This window comes from Rhinatrema bivittatum, chromosome 6 (assembly GCF_901001135.1).
Source record: "Rhinatrema bivittatum chromosome 6, aRhiBiv1.1, whole genome shotgun sequence".
NCBI classification, from domain to species: Eukaryota; Metazoa; Chordata; class Amphibia; order Gymnophiona; family Rhinatrematidae; genus Rhinatrema; species Rhinatrema bivittatum.
Window position 1 is genome coordinate 71,626,594 of NC_042620.1, and position 17,008 is coordinate 71,643,601.

Here is a 17,008-nt window from a genome sequence, read left to right on the forward strand (position 1 = left end):
GATGGTGAAGATAAAATGGATTTCGTCAACTGTCTTGACATATATTTGTTATAGCTTTTTTCATTGGCGATATGTTATATCAGAATAGGGATACATACCAAAAATGCCTCTTGTGTGTTAAGCTTTAAGTGGTGCAGATGTAAATGTCCTATTTTGCATTCTTGATGGTGATAACTTTTCCAACTAGAGATTGAATTTATTTTTCTGAATGTAGATTACGTAGCATACAAATAGGCTGCAAAACTATGATTCAGTTACTAAAGGTAGGAAATAAAATGTAGTTGACCTTGGAATCTAAGGCCACAAGCAAGCGGTTGCTCTCCAGTACACCAGCAGATGGATTTAATAGTATCTCTGCAGTTATGCCACCTTTTATATTTACTTTAAAGAATGTTGACTATCCTAAATCTGATTGCATGTACTATATTTCTGTTGCTTCATTCAAAGAGTAACAAACCAAACTGTATTTAAACTGGTGACCTAATGTGATTGGTTCTGAGGAACCCAGTTTCTCTCATATCAACTTTAAAAATCTTCAAGGAAATTTAGGAGACAGTACAGAAAAATATACAGTCTAATGAGAACACAGAGAAGCCAAGAAATTTAGTTTTGAGGGCACAGCTGAACATGCTGTGAAATGGGTTGATTATTTTAATCCATGTGTCCATGTCACCAAAATGAAAAAAAAAAACCCTAATTTGTGCTTATCTTGGCAACCAACATCTCAGCGAAGGCCAAAAACTGAATGTGTATGCAAACTGTAATAGTTATTTTGTCCTTTCTGATAGACTGTTTAGCATCAGGGCTGAAGCACCCTCACAAAACATTATAGGGAATCTTGCACTGCTACTGCCTGCGGTACACTCAATTTTTGTGTGTAATGTGTGGACTTCAGTTTCTAGTGCCATCAACTTTTTATAAATCCCAATTCCAGAAATATCCCTATTGATCCGATACTTATATCAATTTATTTATTGTATTTCTATTTGTTACTCACTCTGGGGGAAAAATTGCTCCCTTTTATGTGGTATTGCGAATCAATTTAAATATATTATTTATTCAAAACACCAAAAACTTTTTTTAAGGAAAGGGTGGAAAGTTTCATATATTTTTCAATGTCATTACCACCATGTAATGTACTGCTTTTAATCATTAACGATCCACCTCCTTCCTGATGTTTTTGATTATTTTTATAAGACATGTGCCAAAGTGATTTATTTTAAAAGGTTTTGCAACTATTTGTTCAACCAATATTATGTCAGTTATCCTTTTAACAGCTAAGAATAGCAGGCTTGTCTTCAGATTTTCCTTACTTCATAACTTGTGGCGAAAGACAGTCCTTATATTCAATGTAAGAAAATCACCTTATTATATGATGTTTCTTAGTGCCATAAATTCCGGCTAAAAACGATTCTTATAATAAATGTAAAGAACCGACTTATCTTAAAGACTGTCGATGTCCACCCAACAAGGCCTTGTTTCAGACCGAGTCTTTCCTCAGGAGATGTACCTGGTTTACTAGAAAGTTGGATTTACAAGTCCATAAACTTTTAACGATTTTTTTCTGTGGCTTTTTCATGCCGTCGGATTACTCATGTTTTTTCTCTTCACCTCCTCGATTGAAGATTGCAAGGGTTCCTGTCTTCTCTTAAACGCTCTAAATGTGCACAACTCAGCTAATCCTTTATATACTCCTACCCTTCATTCAAAACCAACCAATCACTCATGCGTAGTTTGCTGTTGACTCCTATTGTCAGACTAATGCATTCCAGTCCAGCTTTTCATTTAAGCCATGCGGCGTTTTGAGTTTTTAAGGTGAATATCCAAAACGATTCCCGGTGGTTTAGTATATTCAAACGGTTTCCTCCCCGTGGGGACTCCTTTCCTTGATCTATAATGGTCCACTATAAATATGTAAATTGGTGTTGGAATTATAGACAGTGGAAGACTATCTGTGCCGTGATGGTCTGTGTGTTAAGCCAAGACTTGTGTTCATTTAAACACATTCTCATGCGGCGAATCATTCTGCCTATATATACTTTTGGACATGGGCAAATGCTGGAAGCACCGGCAGTTTTTGTAGATCAGTGGTTACAACATATGTGAAATAGATGCAATCATACGTTAAAGACACTTCACACTTTTTACAAAAACTACAACAATTACCCAGTACTCTGCAAGTACATTATTGGATAACCATGGACATTTCAGCACTGTACACCAATATACCCCAAGTGGAAGGTATCAAGTGATACAACATGTTTTAGAGAACAGAATGGGATATCAACGGGTTTCATCTACATTCATATTACAATTAACAGAATTAATTTTACAAAACAATTATTTCATTTTTGAAGACGAAGTTTTCCAACAGATACATGGGGTCCCCATGTGGTCACCCTTGGCACCTACAGTGGCCAATTTATATATGACACAATTCGAGGAACAAGACATTTATAAATCAATGTGGTGGCAACATATTGTGAGTTGGAGTCGTTTAATAGATGACATTTTCATATTGTGGCAGGGGACAGAGGACATGTTGAAACAATTTGGCAATTGGATTAATACAGTTGATGTCAACTTACAATTCTCAGTACAGTATTCAGATTCACAGGTATCCTTTCTGGATGTGTCAGTTAATTTAATTAACGGACAATTTCATACAACAGTATTTCGCAAAAAGACAGACCATAATAATTTACTCCGATTTCACAGCCACCATCCGTATAAATTTAAATGTGGGCTGCCAGTCAACCAATTTTTTCGAATTGGACGCATTTGTTCTGACACCATGGAGTTTGAAAAACAAGCTGAGATTTTAAGCAAAAGATTCCTTCAACGAGGTTACCCAAAACACGTGGTAAAGAAAGCATACAAGTGGGCTAAATTCTCAGACAGACACTCCTTATTATCTTATAAACCCAAAAAGGATACATCAGAATTGGTCTGTGTACTTAAGCAAACCACAGCAACATCTGTGATAGCAACAGCAATTCACCAGCATTGGCATCTTTTAAAGCTACATGACATCTTTCAAAATCCCCCATTAATAGTGACAACTAGAGGGAGCAATTTGCGAGATAAGCTAGTACATGCACATTCACTGATCTACAAAAAGGAGGAAGTACCAGGACATTATAAATTTATTTTATTTATTTATTTAACATTTTTTCTATACCGACCTTCATGGTTAAAATACCATATCAGGACGGTTTACATCGAACAGGGGTAAAATAACTAGATAAAGGAAGAAAAAACAAAGTTACATTACAACGAGGACTGTGAACTTGGAAGCTTAGGAAGCTAGAAGAGAAATATAAAGTTAAGTTAAAGGGAGAGAAACAAATTCCGGACTAGAGGTAGTCCAGACTAGAGATAGTCCACATGTTAGAGTCGGTATCCATGCTGTCAAGGTATTCAGTGGAGGGGAGGATCCATTAATCATGGGTAGATAACGCCTAATGTGTATCCCAGGGTTCTGGGAAGGCTTGGCGGAACAGCCACGTTTTGAGTTTTTTCTTAAAAGTTAGCAGGCAAGGTTCCAGCCTAAGTTCTGCAGGGAGGTTGTTCCAGATGGCTGGGCCTGCTGTCGAAAATGCTCGGTCCCTGGATGCGATGAGTCGTGTGGCTTTGGTTGGAGGGGCTTGTAGCGTTCCTTTGGATATTTCTCTCATTGGCCTGTTAGAAGTATGGAGTTTTAATGGAATTTCAAGGTCGAGATAAAGGAGTTTCATCTACATTCATATTACAATTAACAGAATTAATTTTACAAAACAATTATTTCATTTTTGAAGACGAAGTTTTCCAACAGATACATGGGGTCCCCATGTGGTCACCCTTGGCACCTACAGTGGCCAATTTATATATGGCACAATTCGAGGAACAAGACATTTATAAATCAATGTGGTGGCAACATATTGTGAGTTGGAGTCGTTTAATAGATGACATTTTCATATTGTGGCAGGGGACAGAGGACATGTTGAAACAATTTGGCAATTGGATTAATACAGTTGATGTCAACTTACAATTCTCAGTACAGTATTCAGATTCACAGGTATCAATTTCTACAATGTCCACATTGTACAAATTGCTGGATCCCCTGTCTAAATATAAAGTGTATCGAAAGTTTAAAACAAATTGCGATTCGACACACGTGGTGTATGCAGTCATCTGCCCATGTCCAAAAGTATACATAGGCAGAACGATTCGCAGCATGAGAATGCGTTTAAACGAGCACAAGTCTCGGCTTAACACACAGACCATCATGGCACCGATAGTCTCCCACTGTCTACAATTCCAACACCAATTTACATATTTACAGTGGACCATTATAAATCAAGTAAAGGAGTCCCCACGGGGAGGAAACCGCTTGAATATATTAAACCACCGGGAATCGTTTTGGATATTCATCTTAAAAACTCAAAACGCCGCATGGCTTAAATGAAGACCTGGACTGGAATGCATTAGTCTGACAATAGGAGTCAACGGCAAACTACGCATGCGTGATTGGTTGGTTTTGAATGAAGAGTAGGAGTATATAAAGGATCAGCTGAGTTGTGCACATTTAGAGCGTTTCTTAAGAGAAGACAGGAACCCTTGCAATCTTCAATCGAGGAGGCGAAGAGAAAAAACATGAGAAATCCAACGACTTGAAAAAAATGCTAAAAAGTTTATGGACTTGTAAATCCGACTTTCTAGTAAACCATGTACATCTCCTGAGGAAAGACCCATTCCGGATCTGAAACAAGGCCTTGTCGGGTGGACATAGACAGTCTTTAAGATAAGTCGGTTCTTTACATTTATTATAAGAATCGTTTTTTGCCGGAATTTACTGCACTAAGAAACATCACATAATAAGGTGGTTTTCTTACACTGAATATAAGAACTGTCTTTCGCCACAAGTTATGAAGTAAGGAAAATCTGAAGACAAGCCGGCTATTCTTAGCCGTTAAAAGGATAACTGACATAATATTGGTTAAACAAATAGTTGCAAAACCTTTTAAAATCACTTTGGCACACATCTTATAAAAATAATCAAAAACATCAGGAAGGAGGTGGATTGTTAATGATTAAAAGCAGTACATTACACGGTGGTAATGATGCTGAAAAATATATGAAACTTTTCACCCTTTCCATAAACATTTTTTGGTGTTTTGAACAAATATTATATTTAAATTGATTCGCAATAACTACGTAAAAGGGAGGAATTTTTTCCCAAGAGTGAGTAACAAATCGAAATACAATAAATAAATTGATATAAGTATCGGGTCAATAGGGATATCTCTGGAGTTGGGATTAATTGAGCAATAATATCCTAGCAAATAAATTGTTCGGTGCATGGTATTTTGGTTTATCAACTTTTTATAAGCACTAAATTAATTTGTTTAAATATGCAGTTGAAAGAACCGGAAAAAAATGATTTCTCTGCTCTGACCTAAATATACCCCAGAAATGCCTACATGTATGTGCATTGTTTATTCCTGCACATACTTTTAGGATGATATGGGCTGGACAATTTTCAGACAGCCTTTTTATCTTGATGAGGCTTTTGAAAATTGTCAATGTATGCTTGGAATGCCTTGATAACTTAAATGGTAGAATTGAGTTGTAACCTGTATATAGCAGACTGGATGAAAATGAAACCACACCTGGAAAAAGAAGATTAGTCAAGTCCCCTTCCTTCAGAGCTTACTGAGTGCCACGCTACTACACACCCAGCTACCACCAACCTGTTAGCAGTGACTCAGTTGGTTTTTGGGGAGTTGTAGCCTGCTGGTTCTATTTTGGCTACTCCATGATCTGTGATGTCACTAGGTTGTGCTTCCTTTATTGCTCCTAGTTGTCTCCTTATCACCTCTCTCAATAGCTCTACTTTTGAGGGAGCAAAAGATGGATTGTTTACAACCTTCCAACACTATGCTATCCCTGTCATCTACATTTGTCCCAAGCATGCTTAAATTTTGCCTACCATCTCTGCTGGTAGATTATTCCCTCATGTTACTTTTCAGCCTTCCTCTTCCCAACTTCAAATCATTTCCCCTTGTCCTTGAAATTCCTTTTCTGTGGAATATTTCATCTTCCTGTTATTTATTGAAACTTGACAAATAGTAAGTGTTTCTAACATAACCTCTATTTCCCCTATTTCCTTCAGTAAGTACATTTTGAACGTGTTAAGTCTCCTTTGTAGGTTTGTGTTGCAGGCCCTTTATTATCAGCTCTCTAAACTGTTTTCATCTTTGCAATATTGTTTTGAAAGTATGGTCTCAAGAAATGTTCACAGTACTCAGGTGGGGGTATTACTAATGACCTATCCAAATACAATATTATTTCTTTTTCTTCGGTAATACCTCTACTCATGCAACTAGGCATAATTTAGCTTTCCTTGTAGCTTTATTGCATTGACTGGTTCCTTTGAGGTCATCTGAGATTTTCTGTACATACACAGGTTGAATTAGCAATTACATATGATCGACATTATCTGGCGGCACTAAATGGACTCATGTCTCCATGCTAGTAGAGCTTTGAACTCTGAGCATATGTGGGAATTCCCACATGGACGTTGCCTCATGAGTTATCTCAGTCATTTTTTGATGTGAATTTTCTCTCACCTATATTTTTTCTGTAAAAATCCTTAAAACTTTTTAATTTGATAATTTTTTAAAAAATATTTCTTTATCAGCATTTTAATATACACAAGTAAATCTTGTTGAGCAATAACAGTGTAATTCTGAAATTTCAAAATGTAAATACTTAATATTCAATATATTGATAAAGCACTGAAAAAAATAAAAGAAAAACAGAGGGACTCTGAATTATGAGCGTAATACTAGGAAAAATTACTAATACAATAATGGTAGCTGAGTGAGATTCCCAACATATCCTTAATGCCAAGCCTACAGGGGATTAATTAGGAGTGCGTATCCAGAAAAACTCTTAATTGAGACAGATCAAAGAAAATATAATTGTCATTGTGATACCTAATACAACATTTACATGAATACCTAAGGACAAAAAATGCCCCTTTTTGCAAAACTTCTGGACGCATACCTAGGAAGAAGTTTTTCCTTCTGGACTGGGTGGTTTTAGTAAGGTCGGGATAAATCCAGACCTTTTGGCCATAAAATAAGACCTATTAAGGAAAAAAAAAGTCTAAAACTATTGGGCTGGATTTTCAAAAGGTTACATGCACCGGGCCTAAAGTTCCGGAGGCACGCATAAAGCCACGGGACGCGTGTAAGTCCCGGGGCTTTACAAGCGAGGCGGGGTGGGGCCAGAGGCCTGCAACACAGCGGCCATTGCCGCTGTGTCAAGGGATCGCATGCCAGCAGCGAGCCTGCCCGGAGGCAGGCACAAAAGGTAGGATAAAACTTTTGGGGGAGGTTAGAGTAGGGCTGGGTGGGAAGGTCAGGCTAGGGGGGAAGGGAACTGAGGAAGGCAGCTCGGCGCAAGCAAGGTGCACAATTGTGCACCCCCTTGTGCGCACTGACCCTGGATTTTATAACATGCCTGCGCACTCATTTTATAAAATCGAGTGTACATGTGCGCGCACCGGGTAGTGTGCGCACATGTAGGCCGCGTGCGCATGTTATAAAATGTACCCCATTGTTCCTGTCCATAAGAAAAGCAAATGAAATTAGAAGGGGTCTTCTTCTAGCAATCGTAGTTTCTTGAGATACCTCTAAAATCCCAGAAATATCCAGCGTTAATGATTGTCCATCAGCTTCCTCACTAGTATCTGTAACTTATGGCAAGTAATATGCCTTGGTGATCACTGGCATAGCTATATCCAGAAGCTTTAAAACCTAAGAAATATATATTTTAAAGAGTGCCAACAGATATCATTTTAATCACAGGAAAATTTAGAATTCTTAGATTATGGGAACTTAGAATGTTCTCTGTATTTTCCAACTTTCTATTATTTATTAATTCAGCTTGCACCAAGTTATGCTGAATCTTTTCAGATGCAATCAGGCGCTGCTCCAAAACTTCAACTTTGTTAGTTTGAGACGAAATCAAATTTGCATTCATTACCACTTGATTTTTAGTTTCCAAGGTAATTTTTGATAAAGAAAGAATTGAAGTTTCCAGAGATTTTAAAGCAGACCAAATTGTAGCAAGAGCCATTTCAGGAGGAGGCTGAAGTTCCTGGAATTGCACCTCCTAGTCCCAAAGTTATGTCTGCTCCATTTCCCATACCTTCAGACAATGGTGGATCTATCTTTGTTCCTATCAAGTCGTAGAAGCCATAACCCCCGCCTCTTACATGCTCGCAGGGGATTACCTCCTTGGCTCCTCCTATCCCTTGGAGGGCTTCATTCGGCAGTTCAACAGCCATATCTCCCCGACAAATCCCCGGGAGAACCGCTGTGTCTGCCTGATCTCCACCCATCTCGTGGCCTGGTGGAGCAGGCCTGCTTGGCATACCGGGGCTCAATGAGATATCCAGGGTCAAAGGGGACGTTGTTCGCTCTACATCCATCCCCAGCATGACCACATCTCCTGGTGTATTAGTTGAAGTCGCCATGAAAAATCTCCCAATCCTCGGCTGAGTGGTTTCCGGAGAGGAGCTTAATGCACCCCCCCTCAATCTAGCCTTTCTATTCATATGCGGCATTAGAACAGGAAATCAAACAATAAGGTATGCTGGTCAGGAGCTCTCAGTCGGCGTTTGAGTCCCTTTTAACCTAAAAACTAATTTGATAATTTTTTATTCAGTTTCTTCTTAAGATGCTTTGCTGCCTCTGCAGTCCCACAACAGTACTTTTCAGTGCTACCAAAAAAAACAATGAAGTATGGCCTTTTATTCCTTCATGTCCAGCCAGAAGAAGAAATCAGATATAAGTGGTTCCAAAAATTGTACCTGTGTAAAGGTCAATTCCGTCACTAACAGCCATGAATTGTTTTACCGATACCTCAGTCCGGAAAATAACCAGAAAGCTACTATGCCTGTAGACAGATTTTCCCATGCTCGCAGAGGTACAAGGCGCTTTACATTGAATAACTGCACTAATCTCTCCAGAGTTGCAGTAGATCCTCATCCCGCAGTACAATCTCTTCAGGAAAAGAGTTGAACAGGAGCGCCTCAAAAACTGCTCCATTTGCTCAGGCTAAAGCTGCGAGGTAGAGTTCTACCAGCTGATCTGCATTGAAGTCAGAGGAGTATCAATCATTGGAGCCATCACAGCTTGCATTGAAGAATCACAAACATTCTAAGTGGGGTGCATTGGCACCAGCAGCATAAACATGGCCATCATCAGTGCAGTCAGCACCAAGAGCATTAATGATGCATGGTGCACCAACTTGCCAGACATATCTTTCAATGATGCATTCAATGCATGGCACATCAAGGTACTTAACACAGGATACGCTGAGGCACTCAAAGCATGGAACTCCAATGCACTTGATGCACAACACACAGATGCACATGACGCATCAATGCACTTTTGATGCACAACACACAGATGCACATGATGCATCAATGCACTTGACGCACGATGCACTGGTGCACTCGATGCTTAATGCTCTGATGCCAAGGAAGTGTGCAGCTTCGATGCATACAGACACATCTATCTTGTGGTCACAAAGTGTTCGGAATCCTATATCACATGATCCTGCAATGCACAGTGCAAGGACCACAGCGCAACTCCAGTGCAACCAAATCAATATTATTGACCTGCACTGGATTCCACAACGTGCATCTCAAAAGACCCATTGAAGCATCCAAGGTATCCAAAAACTACCCATTGAAGCCACTTCGGATTTTAATTTATCAGGTTGATTTGCCAACATAGCTCTACACAGCCTATCCTAGATCTGTGGAAGAAGAGGTCAGGTTGACCCTGCTGCCATAAACCCAGGGCACTCACCCACCTAAACTAGAGGTAGAAGGACTTTGCTTGGAGACTGCAGACCTAGTGACTTCTATTGTACTGCTTTCTTCTAACAGGCTGCCTATTCTCATGCAGGAGCCTATCCTGGTCTAGGTAGAGGATGTTCCACTACCTACACCTGCCAGAAGACACAAGTCATTCGATCAAATCACAGACTTAGTGAGGAGTTAACCTCTCTGAACAAGGAGAGGAAAGGAACATTCCAGCCTCTCTCTTCTAATATCGTTATAGTGATATCACAAACCAGAATCTTGATATCTATAGAGGTGAACTCATCAGAACCCTTACTCAGAAGAGATTCATAGAAACAAAGAAACATGATAGCAGAAAAAGACTGTATGGTCCATCCAGTGTGCCCATCCATCCAATTAATTTAGCATCGCTTACTTAGAGATCTGCTGTATTTATCCCATGTTTTCTTTAATTCTGATACTGTTTTTTTGTCTCCACCATCTCCACTGGGAGGTTGTTCCATACATCCACCATCTTCTCTGTAAAGAAATATTTCCTAAGATTACTCCTGAATCTACCCCTTTCACCCTTATCTCATGACCTCTCGTTCTAGAACCTACTTGCCATTGAAAAAGGCTCACTTCCTATGCATGGAAACCTTTAGATATTTGAACATCATATCAATTCTCCCCTATCTTGCCTTTCCCTAAGGATCTACAAAACTATAACAGGGGGCCTGCAAAAACCTGTGCCAAGAAGAGGCCCGACAAACTCCATTCCATGGCAGCTGCGAAAAAGAAGGCCCAACAGGCCGCAAGTGAACCTCATTCTGCCAGCAGCTGAAGAGTGAAGAGGACCGCTGGAGCATCCCATCTCAGCAGCGGCTGTAGACTGCAGAAGGCCACCAGCTCACCTGATCCCACCAGCGGCTGAGAAGTGAAGGCTACGTGGTTGCTGGTGCACCCCATGTCACAGGCGGTTGAAGACTCTAGGAGGCCCCGGGGCCGCCAGCTCACCCGATCCTGCCGGTGGCCAAAATATGCAGGAGGCAGCAGGGCCATTGGCTCACTCCATCCCACTGGCAGCCTAATTGAGAAGGAGGCTGCTGGTCCCCTCTCCCCATGCAGATTCCAGGACAAAGAGAGGGAGCGGCCTGGGTGAGAGAGAGGACGAGTGAGCATGTATATCTATGTGAATTAGAGAGAGGAAGTTTGTATATATGTTTTGTGTGAGAGAAAGGTGGAGGCTGGGTCAGAGAACTTAAATGTATGAGAGACAGGGAGCGCATGTGTGTGAGAACAGGTGTATGAGACAAAGGGAGTGTATGTGTGTGAGCATGTATTTATTTATTTTTATTTATTTATTTAAAAACTTTTCTATACCGTCGTTTAGTAATGCACCATCACAACAGTTTACAATTAGGCAATAAATTTTCGGTTACATGTTTCAGTAATATACTTTATATGGAAAGTGGGTTGGGGTTTCTATTTATATGATTGATAGGATAATCATATATGTTTATACTGTCCTTCCAATTTAATACTTAATTATGAGCAAAATAATAAAGTAAGCAATTCTGCTTTTTTGCCTTTTTTGGGTGATTTTCAGCTGTGTGTATGTGTTCTTATTCAACGACCTCACTGTGAAAGGCTTTTTTGAAGAGCCATGTTTTTAAACGTTTTTTGAAGAGTTTTGAGGAAAGAGCATGTTTATATGAGGAAGTGTGTGGGTGATTGAGGGAATGTGAGTGTAAAAGAGAAGAGAGCCTGTATGGATGAGATGATGTGTGTGTATGAGAGACACCATTTCTGTATGACAGAGAGGAAACTTATATCTCAGCATGTGTGTATGAGAGAGAGAGCGTGTTTGTGTGTGAGAGAGAAAGGAGCATGTGTGTTTGAGTGAGAGAGAATGTGTGCATTTGTATGTGTATGAGAGGAGAAAGTTTGTGCATCCCCTCTCCCCAACCCTACTAATTCACGATTTCAGGGCAACTGGAAATCAAAAGGTTCCAGATATGGAGAGTGGGGAATTTTTAAATCCTTTTTAGTTTTATTATTGGCTGTCTGTTTTGAAATATTTTATTGTTGATTGAGAAATTTAAAAATAATTTAAATGAATTTTAAATTGGATGTTATAGTCTTAGTCTCAGGTCTAACTATGTCTCATCACATCTCAAATACCATTAGAAATTCTTTTTTCAAACTTCATAAGTTAAAATGTCTCTGTCCTTTACTACCGTGTTTCCCCGAATATAAGACAGCGTCTTACTTTATTTTTACCCCCAAAAGTCCCACTATGTCTTACTTTCAGGGTATGTCTTATATTGGAAAAAAAACCTGAGTGTTCAAAAAAAAATTATTTTTAAATACCTGTCGGAGGGCCGCGTGGGTCCAGGCGGCTGGCGGCGGGAGCCGGGTGGTCGCGTGTTAAATCTAGGCCGCGGGCGGGTGGGCGCTTGTTCCAGGCGGCGGCGGCGGGTGGACGCGCGTTAGTTCGAGACGGCCGGCGGGTGGTCGCGTGTTAAATCTAGGCCGGGTCGCACAGGCGCGCATTCATTCACCAGAAACAGTCTCAGCGTGATCTTTAGTTTAAGGTTTAAAGTACAGAAATATGATAGTATGGATAGGCGACTGGAAAAGTATGACGGGCGCAAGAACGGTGGCCTCTGCTAACGTTATATTCTTGCACATTTATTACTGTGCTTTGCAATTTATATCAGTAAGCATTATTTAACAAGTTTTATAATTTATGAATGAGTCTGGGGTGCATATAATATTTTCTTTGTTATTACATTAATGCATTTTCTATATATGGCATATTACTACAGGTAAAAATAAGAGAAGCATGTGGGGGTCCGTGAAAATTTTGAAGGTTGAAAATGAGTCCACGCTCTCAAAAAGGTTGAGAACCCCTGCTCTAGAATGTACATGTTTAGATCTTTAAGTCTGTCCTCATATACTTTAGAATGAAAACCACTGACCATTTTAGTAGCCACTCTCTGGACAGCTTCCATCCTGTTTATATCCTTTTGAAGGTGTGGTCTCCAAAATTGTACACAAAATTGTACACAGTATTCCAAATGAGGTCTCACCAGGGGCAATATCACCTCCCATTGCTGACCATTCCTCTCCCTTTGCAGCCAAGCATCGTTTTAGCTTTTATCTTTACTTTATCCGCCTGTTTGGTCAGCTTAAGATTATCAGATACAATTACCAACAGATCCCGCTCTTCCTTTGTGCTTAGAATTTCATCTCCAATACTGTACCTTTCCCTTGGATTTTTGCATCCTAAATGTATTATTCTGCATTTTTTAGCATTAAATCTTAGCTGTCATCATCCATTGCAGTGTATTCTAGTAGGTCAGAGGTATTAGACCAAACCACTCCTTCGAGTCAACAAGAAGCCCCTCCCAGTTTGCCTGCTTTGTCACTGGAGTCCTAGGTAAACGACTCAGTACCTTTAGGCTCAGATGAAGACTCTATCAGCATACTTTCCAACCCTCTTCCAGATCACAACTCACCACCAGAGGATCTAACTTATTCTAAGTTTGTGGAAAAGATGGGTACAGCACCGGGTAGCCATGTCTGCAAAGACAAAGATCCCTGACCTTTCCATATCAATCAATCCATCATACTGCCTACCTTCTTTCCTAGACCCCATGCCAGTGAAAAATCCCTTCATATTCTGAATTGCAAAAGGGCCTCAGCGTATTACAAGAAACAAACTCAGCCACTTGTAAGATCTCACAACAGTTTGTCCCATATGATTCCTACAGACTAGGATCTGCGGTTGCTCAAACATACCTTGCCTAACTGATTGGCTGAGTGCCCTCATAACTGCTACATCTTAGCAAGATTGCAAATCACAGACTCTGTGAAGGCAAATCAAGTGACAGCCATGGCTGCTTCCATGCAAATGGAAGTGCCTATTGAAGATATCTACAAAGCTACAACTAGGTCTTCCAGTCATACATTATTTATATTCCACTACTATCTTGATAACCTCTGCAAGACTGATGGTAAATTTGGACAAACAGTCGTGCAAATATGGTATTTCTGTAGTCCATTCTATATGGTTGAGGGCCTGGTTGCTTACTAAGAAAATGTTCCACTACATCCCTCTGCTTGGGATTCCCAACATATAATAGCTAATTTAGCCTCCATATTGACATAAAAAGCAAATTTTTTTTTTTTTTTACCATAAATGGTGTTTTCCATAGATAGCAGGGTGAATTGGCCATGGAATACCCACCTGCCTCTTTGGAGAGATGATTACATAGCTAGATTAGCTCTGGTATAGACTGAAAATCACAAGGCAATGCCTGCTTGGGAACTCCTGCACATGCTCATTAGAGCTTAAAGCTCTACTAGCTTAGAGAGACAAGTCGTTCAGTGCTGCCAGATGGTCACTCTCATGTAATGGTTAATTCATGCTACTATCTACAGAAAACACTATTCCCAAATTTGCTTTTACTTTTATATTTCTTTCTTGCTAACATTTTCCAATTCTTGTTTATTTGGTTAGTCGCATTTATTGCACAACTAACTACAGTGCTGTTCTAAATATGGGACATTATAAATATTACATCAAAAACACAAAAAGTTAAAATTTGATATACCTTATTTTTCTTATTTTATATACAATTTTCACTAATTTCATTGGTTGTAAACTTTGTCTCATGTTATTTCTACAAGATTATTCTTGTTTAAAAACATTTCAATAAATAAAAAAATACAAAAAGTTTATATAAAATATAACTCATATAAGATGACAAATACCCATTATGCCCATCCAAGTGCAAAACAAACTTAAAATATAAAATCTATACATAGTGAGGGCAATAGTGAGGGCCATTTCCAGAGGTAAAATGCTGTTTGATTACCCGCCCTCTATGTGGGTAAAAATATGTATACATGTTGACAACACATGTACCTTTACCCGTGTATTTTTGGAAATATTGCCGGGTCAGAGTTAAGTTGGAGAGACAACTATATATGCAGTTTTGGGTTTAAAAAGTATCCAGAAAAAAAAGCAAGCGCAGATTTGTGTAGGTATTTTTGAGTTGGGCAATAATCAAAGCAAAGCAACCCACTTAGTTTTGCTTTCATTATTGTGACAAACTGCTTTGGTAAAAATTACCCAAGGGGTTTGCCAGACCACAAATAGTATAATTTTTTTTTATATTTTGTTATCAAGCATTTTATAAAAACACTAGCCATTAAGCCCGTAACAACGGGCTACATTAAAAAAAATTTCAGTCCATTTCCTTCCCCCTCCCCCTCATTCCCTCCCCTCCCTCTCCTCCCCCTTCCCTCTCTCCTCCCCCCTCCCCTCAGTCACTCCCTCCCCTCCCTCCCCCTCAGTCACTCCCTCCTCCCTCCCCGTCACTCCCTCCTCCCCTCCCCTCAGTCACTCCCTCCTCCTTCCTCTCTCCCCCCTCTCCTCAGTCACTCCCCCCTCCATCACTCCCCCCTCCCTCCCCCTCTCTCAGCTCTTTCACAACCCCTTCGGATGGCACAAACGGAAGATCTCCGGGGGAGGTCCCTCCCTCGCTCGCTGCCACTCCTGCTCCTCGCCGCCGCTACCACCATGTTTTCAAAGAGCTGAAGCTCTGCTCTAACCGACGTGTTCGTCCGCACATGCGCAGTAGAGCTGCTCTCTACTGCGCATTTGCGGCACATCTGTCAAGCCTCATTTATCTAATAGATAATACAAAAAAAAAGTTAGCAAATCACTAACTGATGATAAAAAACAAAAAAATAAAACAAAACACAATACAAATAACAGAAACTCAAAATTAGGAAGAACCCAAGTTAAACTCAACCCCAAAAAATAATAAAAGAAAAGTCAAAAAACCACCCTCATCAATGGATACTCAAAATCATCGAGAAGGTCACCACCAAATATAGTCCAAAATGAAACAAAAGAGAAGAGATATGGAACATAGGCACCAAAGAGACATATACAAGGAAACACTCTTTAAATGATCCAAACTTCTGTTATCAATAAAATCTAAAAAGAGTTTCCAAATTTTTGAGACATCTGGATAATAATCTCACATGAGATATCAATAATTCCATAGCATAAATGTGCCATAAGTGTTGAAATCAAACATTTCCTATTATTTTTCATTGTCTATTGCGCTTTCTTTGATCTCCTCCATAAGAACATAAGAAAATGCCATACTGAGTCAGACCAAGGGTCCATCAAGCCCAGCAGCCTGCTTCCAACAGTGGCCAATCCAGGCCATAAGAACCTGGCAAGTACCCAACAACTAAGTCTATTCCATGTTAACATTGCTAATGGCAGTGGCTATTCTCTAAGTGAACTTAATAGCAGGTAATGGACGTCTCCTCCAAGAACCCATCCAATCCTTTTTTAAACACAGCTATACTAACTGCACTAACCACATCCTCTGGCAACAAATTCCAGAGTTTAATTGTGTGTTGAGTAAAAAAGAACTTTCTTCGATTAGTTTTAAATGTGCCCCATGCTAACTTCATGGAGTGCCCCCTAGTCTTTTTACTATCCGAAAGAGTAAATAACCGATTCACATCTACTCGTTCTAGACCTCTCATGATTTTAAACATCTCTATCATATCCCACCTAAGTCGTCTCTTCTCCAAGCTGAAAAGCCCTAACCTCTTTAGTCTTTCCTCATAGGGGAGTTGTTCCATTCCTCTTATCATTTTGGTAGCCCTTCTCTGTACCTTCTCCATAGCAATTATATCTTTTTTGAGATGCGGCGACCAGAATTGTACACAGTATTCAAGGTGCGGTCTCACCATGGAGCGATACAGAGGCATTATGACATTTTTCGTTTTATTCACCATTCCCTTTCTAATAATTCCCAACATTCTGTTTGCTTTTTTGACTGCCGCAGCACACTGAACCGACGATTTCAATGTGTTATCCACTATGACACCTAGATCTCTTACTTGGGTTGTAGCACCTAATATGGAACCCAACATTGTGTAATTATAGCATGGGTTATTTTTCCCTATATGCATCACCTTGCACTTATCCACATTAAATTTCATCTGCCATTTGGATGCCCAATTTTTCAGTCTCACAAGGTCTTCCTGCAATTTATCACAATCTGCTTGTGATTTAACTACTCTGAACAATTTTATCATCTGCAAATTTGATTATCTCACTTG

The 17,008-nt window shown here is 39.8% G+C and overlaps 1 protein-coding gene across 6 annotated transcripts in view; it reads left to right on the forward strand.

Annotated features, from left to right (window-relative positions):
- The window catches only part of MBD5 (methyl-CpG binding domain protein 5), a 600,490-nt gene that overhangs the window by 368,308 nt on the left and 215,174 nt on the right, over positions 1-17,008 (forward strand). The window lies entirely within an intron of this gene.